Genomic DNA, 21,301 nt, shown 5'->3' with positions numbered 1-21,301 from the left:
GCAAAGGAGTTAGGATTGCAACCAAGAATTGAGCATAATCCTTCAGAGGGAAAAGAAATATTTAATGAAATAGAAGACTTTCAAACATTCCTGATAAAAGGACTAGAGCTGATTAGAAATTTTGACCTTCCAACACAGGACTCAAGAGAAACATAAAAAGGTAAACATGAAAGAGAAATCATAAGGGACTCAATAAGGCTAAGCTATTTACATTCCTAGGTGTGAAGATGATTCATGTAACTATTAAGAACTTTATCATTATTAAATGATAGTTAGAAGTACAGTTAAAAAAAAGCTTCACATAGAGGGCATGGGAGTGACTCAATTATGTTGGGATGATCTCAAAAAATAATGGATAGGTAAAAATGAGGAATACATTAGATGAAGGGGAAGGGAGATGTAGAATGGAAAATTATCTCACATAAAAGAAGGACCCAAGGAAGAGATTTAGAAGAGAAGGGGAAAATGGGGGGGGCGCGCAACTCTTGAACCTCACTCTCATTGGAATTGATTAAAAGAGGGAAGAATATATATTTTATACACACATAGACACTCAGTTGGGTATAGAAATCTATCTTACTCAATAAGAAAATAAGAGGGGAAAGCGATAAGAGAGAGAATGATAAAAGGAAGGATGGATTAAAGGAGGGAGTAATCAGAAGCCAAACAGATTTTTGAAGAGAGATGGGGGAGAGAGAGAGAGGGAGAGACAGAGAGAGAGAAGGAGAGAAGGATAAACAGAAGAAAATAGAATGGAAGGAAATACACAGCTAGTAATCATAACTGTGAATGTGAATGAGATAAACTGTCCCATAAAATGGAACTGGGTAGCAGAATGGGTTAGAAACCAGTATTCAAAAAATATGTTGTTCACAAGAAGCACACAAGAAACAGAAAGACACACACAGAGTTCAAATAAGGAACTGGAACAGGATTCTATTATGCTTCAGCTGAAATTTTAAAAAAGGCAGAGGTGGCAATCATGATCTTTAAAAAAGCAAAAGCAAAAATAAACCTAATTAAAAGAGATAAGCAGAGAAATTACATTTTGCTAAAAAGGTACCATAGACAATGAAGTAATATAAAAAAATTAGAGCAATTTTACTGATAAAAGCCTCATTTCTCAAAGATGTAGAGGACTGAGTCAAATTTATAAAAATAAGAGCCATTCCCCAATTAATAAATGGTCAAAGGATATTAACAGCCAGTTTTTAGAAGAAAAAAATCAAAGCTATCTATAGTCATATGAAAAAAATGTTCTAAATAGGAATTGATTAGAGAAATGTAAATTAAAACAACTCTGAAGTACCACCTCACATCTATCAGATTGGCTAAGATGACAGAAAAGGAAAATGACAAATGTTGGAAGGGATGTGGAAGAATTGGGATGCTAATGCATTGTTGTTGGAATTGTGAACTAGTACAATCATTCTGGAGAACAATTTGGAACTATTCCCAAAGAGCTATAAAACTGTGATTTCTGTTTGACCCAGTTATAATACTATTGTCTGTGTCCCAAAAGATAAAAAAAGGGACCTACATGTACAAGTATATTTATAGCAGCTCTTTTTGTGTTGGAAAAGAATTAGAAATTCAGGGGATGCCTACAAGTTGTGGTATATGATTGTGTTAGAATATTATTCTGTTACAAGAAATGATGAAGGGACCTGGCATGACCTATATGAACTGATGTAAAGTGAAGTGAGCAGAACCAGCAAATCACCATATGCAATAACAACAACGTTGTAACATTAGTCAACTGTGGAAGATCAATACAATGATCCAAGACAATTATGAGTTATGATGAACAATGCTATCCACCTCCAGACAAAGAACTGATGAACTCCTGAGTGCAAATTGAAGTATACATTTTTCATTTTCTTGATTTTTTTTTAACTTTTTGTTACATGGCTAATATGGAAATATGTTTTCCATGGTTTCACACATATAATTAATATCATATTGCTTGCCTTCTCAGTGAATAGGGCAGGGTCTGGAGGGAAGAAGAGACTTTGAACTCAACATTTAAAAAAAGAGTGTTGAATTAAAAATATAAAAAAGACCATTAGATTTACCTACTAAGAGTCATTAATTACTTTGAAGAGAGCAGTGTCAGTGGAATGATGGGGTCAGAAGGCCAATTAAGAAAGAGGGAATGGAAAGGAAGTGGAGAAATTTTTTTCAGTGAATTTGAGGTAAGGCTCTCAGTTAAGAGGGTAGGGGTAGGAGTACAGGGAGCTGTGAATGATTTGAGAAGAGATGAAAACATCTAAAAGAGCTGCTATCATTAGTAAGAAAGTGAATCAATTAATGAGGTGCAAAAGGATTGTCTTACCTCACTAAGGACACAGTTATCTTACATATATTTGTTGTGGACCTAGTCAGCACAGTTTTATGATTTTCTCCAGCTTCCTTCAGTAGCTGTGAGTAGGAGTAAAGACAGTGGATGGTGGGAGTAATACGAAGCGGTGACTTGGGGGACAAGGGCAAGAGAAGAGGACAGGGTAGTGTTGAACTGGCTCACTAAGGGATCATAATGGGGAAGGAAGGAGAATGTAGTCAGTGTGGGGGTGATGGCCTGGGAAAGAACAGATGTTGAGAGACTGGAAGATGAAAAATAGGGCTTGGGGTTGCAAGATAAAGGGAAAAATGGAATGATGACATATGATGATCAGATAAGAGACGTTCAGAGTTCAAGAACATGGAAGTGTACATTTGTGAGGGGTAGCAAGATAAGAGCACAATTATCTTTGTGTGTAGTTGAGTTGGGTTGGAAGAGTAGGTCATGAGAAATGAATAAGTTGAGGAACTGAGTGGTTAGAATGTTTGAATGGTTAAAAGGAGTTTAGGGGGTGGAGCCAAGATGGTGAAGTGAAAGCAAGGACTCACCTGAGCTCTCCCCCTAACCCCTTCAGATACCTTTAAAAAGTGACTCTGAATAAATTCTAGAGTGTCAGAACCCACAAAGAGACAGAGTGAGGCAGATTTCCAGCTCAAGACAACCTGGAAGATTAGCAGGAAAGGTCTGTTGCACCAGGCTGAGCGAGGAGCTGCAATCCAGCACAGGCCATACCAGTGCAGACTTGGACCCAGCAAAGCCAGAGTAGACCTCAGGGGACTGAATTACTGGCAGCAGTGGCAGTTTCCAGACTTCTCAGCCCACAGATGTCAAGGACAACTTAGAAGGTCAGCAGGAGGGGTCTGTTGGACCTGGGTGAGAGAGAGGTGTAGCCCCAGCCCCAGAAAACCAGGAGCAGGCCTTTGGAGTGACTGAATTGGCCGTGGCAGTGGCTGCTCCTGGAGCTATCAGCCCACAGATGTAATGAAGCCAGCAGAAAGATAAGATGCAGCAGTCTTTTAGCTCAGAAGACTAGGGGGATTAATGAGAAAGGTCCCTCTTGCTGTGGCTGAAGGGGACTAGTACAGGACAGGAGGCGTCCCAGCAAACCAGTGGCAAGCCCCACCTCAGCAAACCAGTGGGAGATCCTGCACCCCAGGATGGTGGATTAGGCAAGTGCCAACACCAAGCACGTACCAGCCACCACCATCAACTCCAGCTCATCACCAGGTAAGCTACCAGACCCCTACAGCCTCCAGCTGCCAGCACCTGAGGCCCCAGCTCACAAAATCAGTAACCAGGCCCCTAGCCCCCAGTACAAGAAACAAGGGACAGTGCCTCCTGTGCCCCAGAAGCAGAGATCAACTTTAAAAGCCAGAAAAAAGGCAAACACCATGAGCAAAAAGCAACAAAGAAAAAAATGACAATAGAGAAGTATTGTGGTGACAGTGAAGATCAAAACACAAATTCAGGAAAGGACAACATTGTCAAAATACCCACATTCGAAATCTCAAAGGGGAATATGAACTGGTCTCAAGTCCAAAAAGCCTTCTTGGAAAAGAGCTCAAGAAGGATTTTAAAAGTCAAATAAGAGAGATAGAAGAAAAATCAAACAATTCCTTTAAAACTACAACTGACAAAGTGGAAATCTATGAGGCATCAGGAATCAGTCAAAATCAAAAGAATGAAAAAATAGAAGAAAACATAAAATATCTTATTGGAAAAACAACTGACCTGGAAAATTGATCCAGGAGAGAGAATCTAAGAATTATGGGTCTACCTGAAAACCATGATAAAAAAGAGCCTGGATAGCATCTTTCAAGAAATCATCAAGGAAAACTGCCCTAAGATCTTAGAACCAGAGGGTAAAATAGTCATCGAAAGAATCCACCAATCACCTCCTGAAAGAGATCCCAAATTGAAAATGCCAAGGAATATTGTAGCCAAATTCCAGAATTATCAGGTCAAGGAGAAAATACTGTAAGCAGCTAGAAAGAAACAATTCAAATATTGTGAAACCACAGTCAGGATTACACAGGACCTTGTAGCTTCTACATTAAAAGATTAGAGGGCTTGGAATACAATATTCTGTAAGGCAGATGAGCTTGGATTACAACCAAAGATCAACTACCCAGCAAAATTGAGCATAATCTTTCAGGGGAGGAGATGGACATTCAATGAAATGGGAGAATTCCACATTTTCCTGATGAAAATACCAGAGCTCAACAGAAAAGTTGATCTTCAAATACAAGACTCAAGGGAAGAATAAAAAGGTAAATAGGAAAGAAAAAAAAACCCATGTCATTCAAGAAGGCAAACTGTATAGACACCTACATGGGAAGATGATACTTGTAACTCTTGAGAGCTGTATCTTTATTGTGACAATTAGAAGGGATATACATAGACAGAGAGTGTGGTTAGAAGTTCACTTTGATGTGATGATAAAAAACCTAATTAAGTGGTGAAAAGGGATTGTGATGAGAGAAGAAGAAAGGAGGAGGCAGAAAAGAGTAAATTATATCATATGGTATACAGTGGGGATTAAAGTATGAAAATACTAGAAAATTAGGATACTTAAATGTCAAAGTATTTTATATTTGATACTGATAGTAATATGGAACTACCTGGGTTTGTTGAGGCAAAATGTTGAGGCACAGTCAAAACTGTGGTTTAGGAAAACCATTTTGGCGGCTGAGTGGAAGATGGGGAGAGTAGGTAGAGACTTGATGTTGGAAGACCAACCAAGAGGCTATTACAATAATTCAGGAATGAATTGGTGAAAGCTCCCACCAGGGTAATATCTTTGTGAGTGGAGAAAAAGGAACATATAGGAGATATGTTATGAAATGACAAGACTTGGCAAATGGATTGTATATATGAGGTGAGTATAAGAGAGGAGTTGAGGATGATGATGCTGAGTTTGTGAATCTTGTTGATTGCAAGTATGTCTTGCTCTTTTAGGTATTTTTCTGTTTCCTCATCTGTCAAATGGGGATAATAATAGTACCTACCTTTTTAAGGTTGTTGTGTGGATCAAATGAAATAATAATTGTAAAGCATTTAGTACAATGCCTAGCACAAAGGAAGTGCTATATAAATGTTAGGTGTCATCACCACCACCATCATCATCGTTGTTTTCATAGTAATTTTCATTAAGACCTAAATTGTGTTATAGGAGTTGGATAGTATCTTTTCCTATTTTTGAAGATTGTGTAAAATTGTAATTAATTGTTCTTTGAATATGAAAAAAACTTGTAAGTCTATTTGGTGGCTTGTTTAATTTCTTTTTCTGAGACTAAGATATTTAAATTCTCAATGTCTTATTCTGTTAATTTGTATATTTAAAATTTTTTTTATTCATCCATTTTTTAAAAATTGTCAATTTTGTCATATAATTGGACAAAATAGATTCTAATAATTCCCTTATTTCTTAATTTGTTGTGATTTCTCCTTTTTATTTTTAATACTAGCAATTTAGTCTCCTCTTTATTTTTTCAAAGCATATTAGCTAATGATTTATCTATTTTTTTCTTCATTATGCCAGGCTCTTAGCTTAACTTTTTTAATTCTTTTTTTTTTTTTTTGCTTTTCAACATTGTTGATTTCTTTGTCAAATTTTTAGAATTTCCACTTTGATGTTTAATTTGTTACTTTTATGTTTTTCTACTTCTCTAGCTTTTCAATTACATGCTCGTTTCTTTTCTTTTCTTTTTTCCTTTTTGTTGATGAAAGTGTTTAGGGACATGATTTCCCCCCAATGACTGCTTCAGCTACATCTCAAATTTTTTGGCGTATTTTCTCATTGCATTTATGTTTTTTGATGAACTTATCTATTGTTTCTATGATTTCTTTTTAATTTTAAACCCACCAATTATTTAGGATTAAAATTATATAGCTGCTAATTTTAATCCTTCATTTAAAGATACTTTTACTGAATATAATTTTCATAGTATTATGGTCAGTAAGTAATATCTTCAATATTTCTGTTTTTCTGAATTTGTTTATAAGGTTTTTTTAGGCACTGGTATGTGGTCAATTTTTGTAGAGATACCATGGACTACTAAGAAATATGTGTACTCTTCTTTCTATTCCTATTTAGTAATTGCCAGAAATCTACCTTTCTAGAATTTCTAAAATTCTATTCAAGTCCTTATCTCTTAAAAATTTTTTTTTGATTAAATTTGTCTAAGAAGAAGAGGAAATACATTGAGGTTTACAACTATTAAAACTTACTATTTCTTTCTATAATTCTTTTTACTTTTCCTTTAAGTATTTAGATACTATGCCATTTAATGCATATATTAAGTATTCGTATTTATTCATTATCTATAGTGTCTTTAAGCATAATTCAGTTTCTGTGTTTATATTTCTAATTGAGTTTATTTTTGCTACTGCCTTTTTTGATTTTGTAAACCCATCTGGTAGCTTATTTAATTTCTTTTTCTGTGACTGGGATATTTAAATTCTCTATTTCTCATTTTGTTAATCTGTGTATTTTACTTTTTTTTCCCCCAGTTATTCATTAACTTATTTTAAATAGTCAATAGTTGATCCTTTTTCTGTCCAAGATCAGCATAGCCTATGGGCTTTGAGGAGACCTGGCCAGGAAGTCGCAGTGTGATAAACCACAGGCTCTTCCTCTCTCTCTCTCTCTCTTTCTGTCTCTCTCTCTCTCTCTCTCTTTCTCTGTCTCACTTTGTCTCTGTCTTTCTATTTTTCTGTCTCTGTCTGTCTTTCTTACATACACATACAGAAACATCCTCCCTTCCCCCCACACACATCAAGTAGGTTAAGTAAGTTAGGTTAGATTTTTTCCTAAAAGTCAAAGAATCTATCCCTAAGATTTGATAGGCCTCAGGAACTGAGCCTCAAGCAACCTAGATGTTGACATAACTTCCCGGGGGCCTAAGGCCATATTCATATAGTTTCCTGCTCACCTAAGGGCATAAAAGGCCCATCTATATGGCTTCAAAGACCTTCAAATGTGGTAGCTGTTACTTGAAAGTCACTGCTGAAAACTGGGACACTAATGCACTGTTGGTGGACTGTTGTGAACTGATCCAACCATTCTGGAGAGCAATTTGGAATCTATTGTTTCTATGATTTGTTTTATTTTTTAACCCATCAATTCTTTAAGATTAAGTTGCATAGCTGCTAATTTTAATCCTTTATTAAAGAGACTTTTATTGCACTACCACCCTGCCCCCTAACCAGGGAGAAAAGTGAAATAGAAAAAACCCACCCAAATGAAGACTCCTACAAATATTGTAGCCAAAATCCAAAGTCAAAGAAAAAAAATACTGAAATCAGCCAGAAAAAGTTCAAATGCTATCAAGTAGCCACAGTCAGAAGCACACAAGACCTGGCAGCCACTCACTTATAGGAGAGAAGAGCTTGGAATACAAAATTCCGAAACACAAAAGGTTTGAAGTGAAGGCTAACTCACCTCCCCCCCCACCAAATTGAGTGTAATTCTACAGGAGAAAACATGGGTTTTCAATGAAGTAGAAGATTTTTAAGCATCCCTGATGAAAATGTTAGAATTGAGTAGAAACTTTGCAACATAAACCTGGGATTCAATTGGAAAGGAAATATAGGGATAAAGTATTTATACTTAAATAGGGGTAGAAGAAAGGAATCTCTGCTAAGAACTTTAATGTCAACAACATTCATAGAGGGAGTAAAATAAGAGAGAAAGCCAAAGAATAGCTTTTTTGTATTTTTATATTCTAAAGACAATAAAGAAAATGGATGGAAAAAGAAATATGCTAAGGAAGAATAAGGGCAGAGACATCTCACATAATCAGTTCACAGATAAAATCTATACAAATAAAAATCAAGGAGTAGGGGTGGGGTGAGGAGTGAGCACTCCTTGAACCTTACTTTTCTTAAAAAAAAATTTTTTGTTGACGTGTTTTTACATGACTGTAATATCCCATGTATCTCTCTCCATCCTTTTGCCCTTCCCCAAGGGACATCCCATATAACAAAGTATTTTTTAGAGAAGAAAAAAAAGTCAGCACAACTGACTAATACATTGAAAAAGTCTGAAAACATATGCAATGTGTAATATTTGTGGATCTCCCACTTCCAGAAAGAAGAAGGTAGGGGGTATCATTTCGTATCTTTCTATTCAAGTTCCACTTGGTCTTTAGACTTTTGTTACATACATTTATCTATCTATCTATCTATCTATCTATCTATCTATCTATCTATCTGTTTGTTTGTTTTGGTGTGCCATTCTTTTTATTTACATTGTTGTAATTACCATGTATGTTGTTTTTTTGTCTCTGCTTCACTCTATATTAGTTCATATAGATATGGTGTGTGTATATGTGTGGGAGGGGGAGAAGGAGAGAAAGAAAGAAAGAGAGAAAGAGAGAGAGTGAGAAGAAGGAAGAGAGGAGAGTTGAGTTATTGTTATTTTCAATGTGAGCATTTATGTCTCTGAAATTGACAAATGCTGTAAATCAAGACTATAAAATTTATTGTCTTATTGATTGTGTAGATTTAAGGAAGTGATGAAAATGCTTTTTAATTTTTTTTATTATTTATTTTGATTTATCAACAATCATTTCCGTGAGGTTTTTTAATTAATTTATTTTGAATTATCAACAATCATTTCCATAAGCTTTTGAGTTTTAAATTTTTCTCCCCCTTTCTCCCCACCTCCCTCCCTAGGACAGTGTACAATCTGATATAGGCTATACATATACATTCCTATTAAACATATTTTCACATTAGTGATGTTGTAAGTAAGAATTAGAACTGATAGGAAGAACCACCAGAAAGAGGAAACAAAACACAACAGAAGAAAAAAATAGCAAATAGTGTGCTTTGATCTGCATTCAAACTCCATAGTTCTTTCTCTAGATGTGGATAGCATTTTCCATCATGAGGCCTTTGGAGATGTCTTAGATCCTTATATTGCTCAGAAGGGTTAAGTCTATCAATATTCGTCATTGCACAACATGGCTGTTACTGTGTACAATGTTCTCCTGGTTCTGCTCACTTCACTCAGCATCAGACCATACAAATCTTTCCAGGTTTTTCTGAAGTCAGCCTGTTCATCATTTCTTATAGCACAATAGTATCCCATTACATTCATTTACCACAACTTGTTCAGCCATTCCCCAACTGATGGGCATCCTCTCAGTTTCCAGTTCTTGGCCACCACAAAAAGATCTGCTATAAATATTTTTGTACATGAGGGTCCTTTTCCCATTTGTGTGATCTCTTTGGGATACAGCCCTAGAAGTGGTATTGCTGGGTCAAAGGGTGAAAATTTAATAGTGCCAATTAAATTTAGATGTGTGTCATATGTACATTTTTCCCCCAGATAGCTGACTGTTAAATGTTTACCTGGATATATTCATAAGGTATCTGAAGTAGGGAAAGAAACCAAAAGTGTGGAGAAAATCTAGGTACATATTAAAACTGAAAAAGGTGACAGGTAGAACGTCAGCAACAACAAACCTAAAGTTTGTGCCTAATTGCCCTTCTATGTAAATTTTTCATGAAGATAATCTGCACATGGGGCAGCTAGGTGGTGCAGTGGATAGAGCACTGGCCCTGAAGTCAGGAGGACCTGAGTTCAAATCCAGCCTCAGACCAAACACTTGACACTTACTAGCTGTGTGACCCTGGGCAAATCACTTAGCCCCAGTTGCCTAAAAGAAAAAAAAAAGATAATCTGCACGTGCATCACGGGCATACATGATGGGGGACACCAGTTGGAAACAGGAAGGTTTTTCTAAGCAATATCCCAGTATGTGACCTTACATTTATCCAACATTGGGCTATTGTGTTCTAATGCTTCTTGGTCATACTTGCATAGTTTATTCTACTGATCTATTTTTTAAAAAAATTCTAACCAGTACCAAATAGTTTTGATAATTACCGCTCTGTCAAAGAGTTTGAGGTCTAATGATATTATGCTCTTTATTCCTACTTTTTCATTATTGCTCTTGAGATGCTAGACATTTTGTACCTCTAAGTGAATTTTGTTATTATTTCATCTAGTACCATTAAATCTACAAATTAATTTACACTGTAATGAGGCCATGTGGTGCAGTGTAAATGACACTGGCCCTGGGATTAAAGGACCTGGCTAAGAGCCCTGCCTCTGATGCTTTCTATCTGTGTCAGCTTGGGCAAGTGATGCAGCCTCCCCTGGCCTCAGTTTCATTTTCTGCAAAACATGGTCCTTTCCATCTTTAGAGATTTGATCCTATAAATATTGCTCATATACTGGCGCAGTCAAATCATTAACAATGAACATTTTGCCCGGTTTTTGCCTCCCTTGATTTCTATGAAGAATGAAGTGAAGCCATATTTCAATAAACATGTGAAACATTTGGAAGTTAAACTACCAGAACTTACTCAGGGCTTTAGTTATTTTCATTAAAATTTCTTTTTTTAAAAAGTTATAACTTTTTAAATTTTTTTGGATATTTTTTATTTTATATGATAGCTATTTTCAGATAGATCATTCCTTACTCCCTCTATTTGAACACTTTTGTAATAAAATCGACACCAGTGACAATATCTTAGGAGCAGCTAGGTGGCGCAGTGGATGGAGTACTGGCCCTGAAGTCAGGAGGACCTGAGTTCAAATCTGGCCTCAGACCAAACACTTGACACTTACTAGCTGTATGACCCTGGGCAAGTCACTTAACCCCAAGTGCCAAAAAAAGAAAAAAGACAATATTTTAAAGTTTATGTAATATTCTTACATCTAGAATCTCCCACCTTTCTACCTAAAGTAGGGAAGTATGTATGATTCTCTTTTCTGGGAATAATTATACAGAGTTCATCTTCCTTTTAGTGTTCTCATTTATATATTGTTTTCCATGTTCTAGTTACTTCATTATGCATCAGTGCATACAAATCTTCCTATGTTTCTTCTCAATTCTTCATATTCCTTATTTCTTACTGCATACTATTCTATTAATTCAAATATATTCATTAGTTGATCTGTTAACATTTTAAAGCACCTACTATGTGTCAAGCATTATGCTACATATTGGGGAAATACAAATACAAAAGCCAAATGGTCCCTCCTTTAAAAGAGCTTACATTCTAACATGGGAGACAATAAACACATACTTATATAGGCCCACGCAAAACAGATACGAGGTAATGATGGAGGGAAGACAGGCATGTTTATAGAAATATAGAAGATACCTACAAAGTAGGTGTATATTAACCTTAGAGAGGAAGGCATTGGCAGCTGGTAAACTAGCCTGCTTGAACTGTCTTTTTTTTTTTTAATTGAGAAAAATTATCTTCTCTCTAACATACCTCTCCTATCTCGTTGGTAAAAAACAACAACAGAAAAACAAGATACTTGCAACAAATATGTCTAGTTCAGCAAAGAAAATTAACCACATCCAAAATTGTTTCGAGCCATGCCCTTAGTCCATCACCTCTTTGTCAGTAGGTGAGTTTCATCCTGGGTCCTCAGGAATTGTGGGTGGCCACAGCACTGAGTCTTTCAAAATTGCTTGTCTTTATGATGTTGTTGTGATTGCATTAATGGCTTTCCATTTTATGCTCACCTCACTCTGCATTAGTTTATACAAGTCTTTCCATGTTTCTCTGAAATGATCCCCTTTGTTATTTCTTACAGGATGACAGTATTCCCTTACATTCATATGTAATAGTTTGTTCAGCCATTCCTCAATCTATGGGCACTCTTTTAGTTTCCAGCTCTGTTACCATATTAAAAAGCTGCTATAAATATTTTTGTATATATGGGTTCTTTTTCTTATTCTTTGATTTTTTTTTTGATTTTGCTGGATCAAAAGGTACCTCTAATTTGATAACATTTTGGGCAGAGGTAGCTAGGTAGTACAATGGATAGAGCACTGGGCCTGGAATCAGGAAGACTTGAACTCAAATCTAGCATCAGACACTTACTGTGTGATCCTGGGCAAATGACTTAATCTCTGTGTGCCTCAGTTTCCTCAAAATGTAGAATGGAGAGGATAGCAGTACCTACCTCGCAGCATAGCTGTGAGGCTCAAATGAGGTATTTGTAAAAGGCTCTGTACAATGCTTGGCACGTAATAGATGCTATATAGGATGCTTATTCTCTTCCTCTTCCCTTGCTTTCTAGAATGACTGGACCAGTCCAAAATTCCACCAACAGTGAATTAAGGTACCTGTTTTCACCTTGCCCCTCCAATATTTGTCATTTTCTTTTTTTGGCAACTTGGCCAGTATGATGAGTGTGAGGCAGAGCCTCAGAGTTGCTTGAATTTGCATTTTTCTAATTATTAGTGATTTTGAACATTTTTTCCACTTGGATATTGATTGCTTGGATGTATTCTTCTGAAAACTACCTATTCACATCTTTTGGTCATTTAATAACTCTGAGAATATCTTTTATACTTATAAATTTAACAACAATGATAATTATAACTAATATTTATATAGCACTTACTATATGCTAGGTATTTTGCTAAGTGCTTTACTATTACTATCTCTTTTGAGCCTCACAACAGCCCTGGGAGTTAGGTGATATTATTATCCCCATTTAACAGATAAGGAAACTGAGGCAAACACAATTTAAGTGACTTGCCTAGGATCAAAAACTGGTAAGTGCCTGAAGCTAGATTTGAACTCAAGTCTTTCTGACCCAGCTTGATGCTCTATCTTTCACTACTTAGTTTAGTAAGTTTGAATCAGTTCCATATATGTACTTAAGTACATACATACATATATATATATATACACACACACACACACACATATATATATACAAACACATACGCACATACATACACATATATACACACACATATATGTAATGAGATCTTTATCAGAGAAGCTTACTGCAAATGTTTTTCCCATTTCCCTTCTAATTTTGGCAGCATTTATTTAGTTTCTGCAGACATTTTTAATTTTATATAATCAGAATTGTCTTTTTTTTATCTTCTATGATCCCTTTGTTGGGTCAAGAAGTCTTACCCTGTTTATAGATCTGACAAGTGATTACTTCCTTACTCCTCCAATTTGGGTATGGTGTCCTCTTTTAGATCTAAGAATCACCAACCCATTTTGAGCTTGTTTTGATATGCAGTATGAGGTTTTGGTCTAGTTGTTGCCATCATGCTTACTCAATTTTCTCAGCATTTTTTGTTGTCGTTGTTGAATGGTGATTTTTTTTTACCTCTGTAGCAGGGATCTTTGGGTTTATCTAAGAGTAAGCTACTATGCTCATTTCCTTGTGTTTATTCTATATACCTTATCTGTTCTACTTATTGACCTCTCTATATCTAGCCAGTCCAAATTTGTTTTGATTGTTACCCATTTATAGTGCATTTTAAGATCTGGTACTGCTGGGTCCCCATATTTCCCACTTTTTATCATTATTTCCCTTGAAGGTCTTGGCTTTTTGTTTGTCCAGACAAAATTTGTTATATCTTCTAGCTCTATAAAGTATTTTTTTTTGTATGGAGAGATGGCACAAAATAAGTAAATTAATCTAAGTAGTATTATAATTTGCATTCATATAGTTCCTATATGTGCCTTAGCAGATAGACTCTCACATATTTTATACATTTTATAGTAATTTTAAGTGTAATTTCTCTATCTTTTCCTGATTTTTTTTTTGGTAATGTACAGAAATGCTGGTGTTTCTTTTGCATCTAGCAAGTTTGCTGACGAACAGTTTCAATAACTTTTTTTTTTAGTTTACTCTCCAGGGTTCTGTAAGTAAACTATCACATTATCTACAAAAAGCAATACTTTTATTTCTTTTTTTCCCATGCTTATTCTCTCAATTTCTTTTTCTTGCCATTGCTCTGGCTAGCATTTCTGGCACTGTAACTACAATAGCTAGCATCACCTACTTGCCTCTAATCAAACAGTACTAGTGATAATGGATATCTTTGCTTTACCTGTGATCTTATTGTGAAGGCCTCTAGTTTATCCCTATAGCTGATAATTCTGGCTCTTAATTTTATACCTATACAACTTATCATATTAAGGCAAAGTCTGTATATTCCTATGTTTTCTAGTGTTTTCAACAGGAAAATATGTTGAACCTCATCAAAAGATTTTCTGTACATATTTATATAATCACATGATTTTTCTGGTTTTTATTAATAATATGTTCTGATATATTGATGGGGAAGGTAGGTGGTGTAGCAGATAAAGTCTTGGGCCTGGAAGAAGACTAATCTTTGTGAATTCAAATATAGCCTTAAATACTTGCTAACTGTGTGACCCCGGGCAAGTCACTTAACCCCAATTGCCTTAAAAAAAAATTAAAATGACTGAACAGCAACAAAAATATATTGACAATTTTCCTAAAATTAACCCCACTCCATCTTTCTCGAGCAATTCAAACCTGGTCACATTATATAATCTTTGTGATTTTGGTGTAGTCTCTTTGATAATATTTTATTTAAAAATTTTATACCTCAATATTCATTAGGAATAGTGGTCTATAATATTCTTTCTCTGATAAGACTCTTCCTGGGTTAGTTGTTAAGACCATATCTATAACATAGAGAAGTAAGAGCTCTTTTTCTCTATTTTTTTGAACAACATATATAAAGTTTGCATAAATTGTTTCTTAGTTGTTTGATAGAATTTGCTGATAAATCCATCTTGTTCCAGGGATTTTTTTCCCTTTTGGAGTTCATTTATTGCTTGTTCAATTTCATTTCCTGATACTATCGTATTTATTGTTCTGTTAATCTGGGAATTTTGCATTTTTATAAAATATTAACCAATTTAATTTAGATTGTCAATTTTATTTGCATAAAATTAGGTAATATAATTCTTAATAAAATCATCTTTCCTTCCTCATTTTTGGTAATTTCACCTTTTTCGTTTCAATTTAAAAAAAATACCAAACTTTCTAATGTTTTATCTATATGTCTATATTTTAAAAACCAAGCCTTAGTTTTAATTACTAATATGTCAAATTATCTTCTTTTCATTTTGTTAATCTCATCTTTGTTTTTTTAGGATTTCTAATTTTGGTATTTAATTTTTAAAAAATTTATTGGTTTCCTAGGATTTTTTTTAGTTGCATGCCCAACTCATTGATCTATTCTTTCTCTTTTGATGATTAAAATGTTTAGAGATAAATTTTCACATGAGGACTACTTTGGCTCCATTGCCAAATTTTTGGCATGTTGTCTTCAATTTTTCACATGATCTTTAATACAATTGTCTATTGTTCTTATGGCTTGTTCTTAAATTATTTGGTCACCAATTAATATTTTTTTTTACTCTGAGAATCGCTTTAGCTCTATCTCCCAAAGTATGTTATATTTTCTCATAGCTGTCATTCTCTAAAACAGTTAGTCATGGTTTCTATGATCAGTTCTTTGGCCCACTCATGATTTAGCATGTGATTACATAGTTTCCATTTCAGCATGAATCTTTTGCCTGTGTTCCCAGTATTAATTACTATTTTAATTCATTAAGATGTGTAAAGACACAATGACCAAATCTATCTTTTTACAATTATTTATGGCATCAGTGTGGTTTAGAATATGAGTTTTTCTAAATATATCTTAGTATGCTGAGAAATATATACATTCTTTAATACTCTTCAATAGCCTATCCTGAGCTATTTTTCTTTTTATTTGATTTATCTATTTCTAAAAAAAGCAACAAAACCTCACACACTTATTATCTTGCTATATGTCTTTTTATAATTCAATTACATTTATTTTATAAATGTTAATGCAATGCCATCTGGGGAATATTCATGTAGTCCAGATAATCTTGTCCCAAATCACATTGGTGAATTAGTCTCTGAGCAAGGCTGCACATTTCCTTTAGGGCAAAGAGAATGTTAATCTAATGCTATTGGCTGGAGCTCCCATTCCGCAATGTTAACAACCAAGAATTAATGTTTCAGTTTAATTTAACCAACCAAAATCAATTAGCTTTTGCAAAACGAGAATATAGAGCAAGAACAGATGTGCAAACATTTCCCCCAACACGTTGGGACACACTTTCTCACATAACATCTCCATCTTTGGGGAGGATGAACTTAAATTGAAAGCAGTTACTATAAAGCTTTGACCTCACCAAGTTCACTTATAGCATCTCAGCTACTGCGGGGCTGGGTCAAGAAGGTTCTTCCAGGTGTCTGTTGCCTCACCTCTTCTTGGCTTCTAGGAAATCCTAGGATGTACTGCAGCTCTGTTTTGGCATTTTCTATTCCGACTTTTCAAAGCTCAGAAGACCTTAGACATCTCCAGTATTCCTTCACCTAAAAGCAGGAAAAAAGCAAATCCCCAAAAGGAAAAAAAAAAAGAGGCCTATATTCATAGTTTATCATGGTCCAGGGGGCAAAATGGGAAGTCAGAAGTAGGAGCCCACCCTCGTTGCTGCTATATCTGTCATCAACAGCAAGGTGCTTCCACTTCAAGCTGGCTCAAGGTGAGGGAGGACCTGATGATCCTCCCAGAAACTTATTGCAATCCTAGCCTCCTAACACAGCCATTCAGAAAAGAGAGAATGGTTTGGATATTTACTGCCCTTTAAACATATTCTAAGTTCTGGCTCAACAACCAGTTGGAAGGCTCCTCTTCATTTGGAAAGGGGACCAGAAACAGAATACCTGAATTTATTCCGTATCAGTGAGCTGGCCCTTTCTATTACGTATTAACACATTGTTCCAGAAGCAAGCTCTCCTGCTTCATCCATGTGGCCTGGGACTAGGTGCAGCATAATTTGAAGCTGGGGCTCTGTTGACATGGCCCTATTATACTGACAATATTTAATAGTTATATAGTTTCATTGCCTGTGATTCTTTGAAGTGTAATGCAGTTTCTTTATTTATCTCTCTTAATAGTTTGAATTTTTATTATTGCCTTATCTGAAATCATAATTGATATTCTGGGCTTTTTAAAAAATATAACATGAATCATAGTCAGTTTTATTCATTACTTTCATCTCATTTTCTTATCAATTTTGCCATTCTATTTCATTTCACTGAGTTCCTTTATGTCTGGTTTATTTTTATGTCTAGTTTATTTAGATGTTATATTTCTTTTAATCATTGTATTCTATATTTTTGTAAATATTCATTTATTTCATTTAAGTTTTCAGTTTATTGGCACATAATTGGACAAAAAAAGATTCTAGAAGTTCCTTTATCTCTTCTTCATTTGGCATAAATTCTCCATTTTAATTTTTTTTGATTGGTAATTTGGTTTTCTCTTTTTTAATTTTTTTGGTTTTCTCTCTTTTTAAGAAATCAGATTTTATTGTTCTTGTTGTTTGGCCATCCAATTATGTCCAACTCTTTGTGACCCCATGGGCCATCGCATGCCAGGCCCTTCTATCCTCCACTCTTTCTAAAAGTTTATCCGAGTTCACATTCATTGTTTCTGCAACAGTAGCTAGCCATCTCATCCTTTGCCATCCCCTTTTCCTTTTGCTTTCAATCTTTCCCAACATCAGGGTTTTTTTCCAATGAGTCATGCCTTCTCATTATATGGCCAAAGTATTTAAGCTGCAACTTCAATATTTGACCTTACCGTGAATAGTCTGAATTATTTTCTATAAGTGTTGACTGATTCGATCTCCTTGCTGAACAAAAGATTCTCAAAAGTCTTCTCCAGCACCACAATTTGAAAGCATCAGTTGTGTGGCACTCAGTTGTCCTTATAGTTAAAGTCTCATAGCCATACATTGCTACTGGAGAAAAACCAAAGCTTTGACTATACAGACCTTAATTGGCAAGGTGAGATCTCTGCTTTTTAGTTTGCTGTCCAGATTTGCCATAACTTTCCTTCCAAGGAGCAAGTGTCTTATTTTCACAGCTGCAGTCACCATCTGCAGTGATCTTTGAGCCCAAGAGCATAAAATCTGACATTGCTTTCATTTCTTCTCTCTATATTTGCCAGCAAGTTATGACACCAGTTGCCAAGATCTTAGCTTTTTTTTTTTTATCTTAAGCTTCAAGCCAGCTTTTACATTCTCCTCTTTCACATTCATCAAGAAGCTTCTTAATTCCTCTTCACTTTCTGCCATCAGAGTGGTATCATCTGAATTGCTGAGACTATTGATATTTCTCCTGGCAACCTTAATCCCAGCTTTTGATTCATCCAACCTGGTATTTTGCATGATGTAGTCTTCATATAAATTAAATAAGATGACAACATGCAGCCTTGTCATACTCCTTTCCCAATCTCAAACCAGTTATTTGTTCCATATTCAGTTCTAACTGTTGCTTCTTGGCTTCCATATAGGTTCCTCATGAGATGAGTTAGATGATTTTGTACTCCTCTCTCTTTGAGAACTTGCCACATTTTGTTGTGATTCACATGGTCAATGGCTTTAGTATAGTCAATGAAGCAAAAGCAGATACTTGTTTGTTTGTTAGTTTTCTGGTGCACTCTTGCTTTTTCCATAATTCAATAGATCTTGGCAATTTGGTCTCTAGTTCCTCTGCGTCTTCAAAAACCAGCCTGCTCTTGTAGTAATTCTTTGCTCACATATTGCTGAAACCTAGCTTACAGAATCTTAAACAAAATTTTGCTGGCCTGTGAAATGAGTGCAATTGTTCAATAATCTGAATATTCCTTGGCCTTGTTCTTAGGATTAGGACATAAACGGATCTTTTCCAATCCAGTGGCCATTGTTGAGTTTACCAAATTTGATGGCATATTGAATGTAGCACTTTAACAGCATCATCTTTTAGGATTTTAAATGGCTCAGCTAGAATTCTATCCCCTCCACCTAGGCATTAGTTTGTGTAGTTTATTTTTTGGGGAAAAAAAGCTCTTAGTTTGATCAATTCAAGGTTATTTTTCTTTCATATTTTAATAATTTGATTTTCAGAATTTTTTATTTTTTATTTAGTTGTTTTTGATTTGTGCATTTCTAGTTTTTTTTTAAGTTGCATGCCCACTTATTCCTTTTTTTCTTTTGTTGACAAATGGATTTAGAGGTATAAAATTTCCTCTAAGGACTATGTTTAATACATTCAAAAAGTTTTGGTATGATATTGTGCAATGGCTAATATTGATAAACTTAACACTTCCCAGCCGTACAAGGATCTGAGATATCTCCGGAGGCCTTGTGATAGAAAATGCTATCCACATCCTAAGAAATAACCATAAAAGTTGAATTGCAATTTTTTTTCTCTTCTGTTGAGTTTTGTTTCCTCTTTCTGATGGTTCCTTCTATTGGTTTTAATTTTTACTTAATTACCTAATTTTTACAAAACGGGGGAGAAAAATTTTAAACTCAAAAACATATGGAAGTGATTATTGATAAATCAAAATAAATTAATAAAATTTTTAAAAAGTTTTGGTATGCCATCTCTTTGGTGTCCTTTTATTTGATTAAGTTGTCTATTATTTTCATAATTTGTTCTTTGTTCCATGTATTCCTTAAGATTAAATTATTTAGTTTCCATTTAAATGTTTTCTTTCTTTGAGTCATTATTTTCATGACCTTTTTAATTATAATTTTATAGCATTCCTGTCACGAAAGCATATCTTTTATGCTCTTCTGCCTTTGTTCAGGAAGCTTATATTCCCTTGAATTTGGTCGTTTTTTTAAATAAAGTACCATTTACAACTCAGAAAAATTATGTTCTTTTTTAAACTCGAAATTTTCTTAAAGTATTTTTTTCAAATTATATGTAAAACATAATTTTAACCTTCATTTTTTATAATTTTGAGTTCCAAATTTTCTCTCACTCTCTATTGTCTCCTCTACCATTGAGAAAGCAAGAAATTGGATAAAGGTTACACATGTGCATTCAAGAAAAACGTATTTCTATATTTATCGTGTTGTGAAAGAAAACAACAAAAAGAAGAAAAAGAAAGTAAAAAAAAACAGTAGGCTTCAATCTGCGTTCAGATTTCATCAGTTCTTTCTCCGGAGGTGGATATCATTTTTCATCATAGGTTCTTCAGAATTGTCTTGCATCTTTGTATTAAAGAGAATAGCTAAGACGTTAGCCAGTTGACCATCGTACAATATTGCTGTCACTGTGTACAATATTTTCCTGTTTCTGCTCACTTCACTTTGCATCAGTTTATCTAGGTCTTTCCAGGTTTTTCTGAAAACTTCCTGCTCACCATTTCTTATAGCACAGTAATATTCCATCACAATCACATACCATAACTTGTTTAGCCATTCCTCAACTGATGGGCACCATGTTGGTTTCCAGTTCTTTGCCACCACAAAAAGAATTGCTCTAAATATTTTTGTATATATAGGTCCATTTCCTTCTTAAAAATTTTCATTTGGAATACAGACATAGTAGTGGTATTGCTGGGTCAATGATTATGCAGTTTTACAGTCCCTTGGGTATAGTTCCACATTGCTCTCCAGAATAGTTGGAACGGTTCACAACTCCACCAACAGTACATTAGTGTCCCAGTTTTCCCAAATCCCCTACAACATTTGTGATTTTCCTTTTTTTTTGTTCATATTAGCCAATCTGTTAGGTGTGAGGTAGTACCTTAAAGTTGTTTTAATTTTCATTTCTCTAATCAACAGTGATTTAGAGCATTTCTTTCATATAAGTAGCTTTGATTGTATATTTGTTTGTTTTTGATTCTTCTTCAGTAATCACAAGAGATATCATATCTAATTTTTCTAAAATTCTGTTCAGGTCCTTAAGTTCTTTCTCATTTATATTTTTATTAGATTTGTCTGGGTTTGAAGAAGCATATTGAGACCCCAAATATTTTAGTTTTTCTTTCTATTTCTTCCTGTAGTTAGATTATCTTTTCTTACCGGTGCTTAGATGTTATGCCATTTGATGCATATATGAAATATTGATATTTTATCATTTGTGGTTCTTTAAGGATAATATGGTTTCTTCATTTCCCTTATTTCTCTCTTTTAATCATGGCTATATTTATTGTCAACTCCTTTGAGATCATAGTTGCTTTCCTTGCTTTTTTGAAGTCACCTGAAGAATAATAAATTGTTGTCCAGCCCTTTATTTTTACTTTCTGT

General features: G+C 34.7%; 1 long non-coding RNA gene across 1 annotated transcript in view; it reads left to right on the top strand.

Annotated features, from left to right (window-relative positions):
- Nucleotides 1-21,301, top strand: part of LOC110193189 (uncharacterized) — a 114,109-nt gene that overhangs the window by 86,374 nt on the left and 6,434 nt on the right. The window contains exon 7 of the long non-coding RNA XR_013484546.1: nt 12,459-12,500. This is a non-coding gene — a long non-coding RNA (uncharacterized LOC110193189). The remainder of the gene's footprint in view (nt 1-12,458; nt 12,501-21,301) is intronic.

The sequence above is a fragment of the Phascolarctos cinereus genome, unplaced genomic scaffold (genome assembly GCF_003287225.1).
Source record: "Phascolarctos cinereus isolate Bilbo 61053 unplaced genomic scaffold, phaCin_HiC Scaffold_2;HRSCAF=192, whole genome shotgun sequence".
NCBI lineage: Eukaryota > Metazoa > Chordata > Mammalia > Diprotodontia > Phascolarctidae > Phascolarctos > Phascolarctos cinereus.
This window is presented reverse-complemented; position numbering and strand designations above follow the sequence as displayed.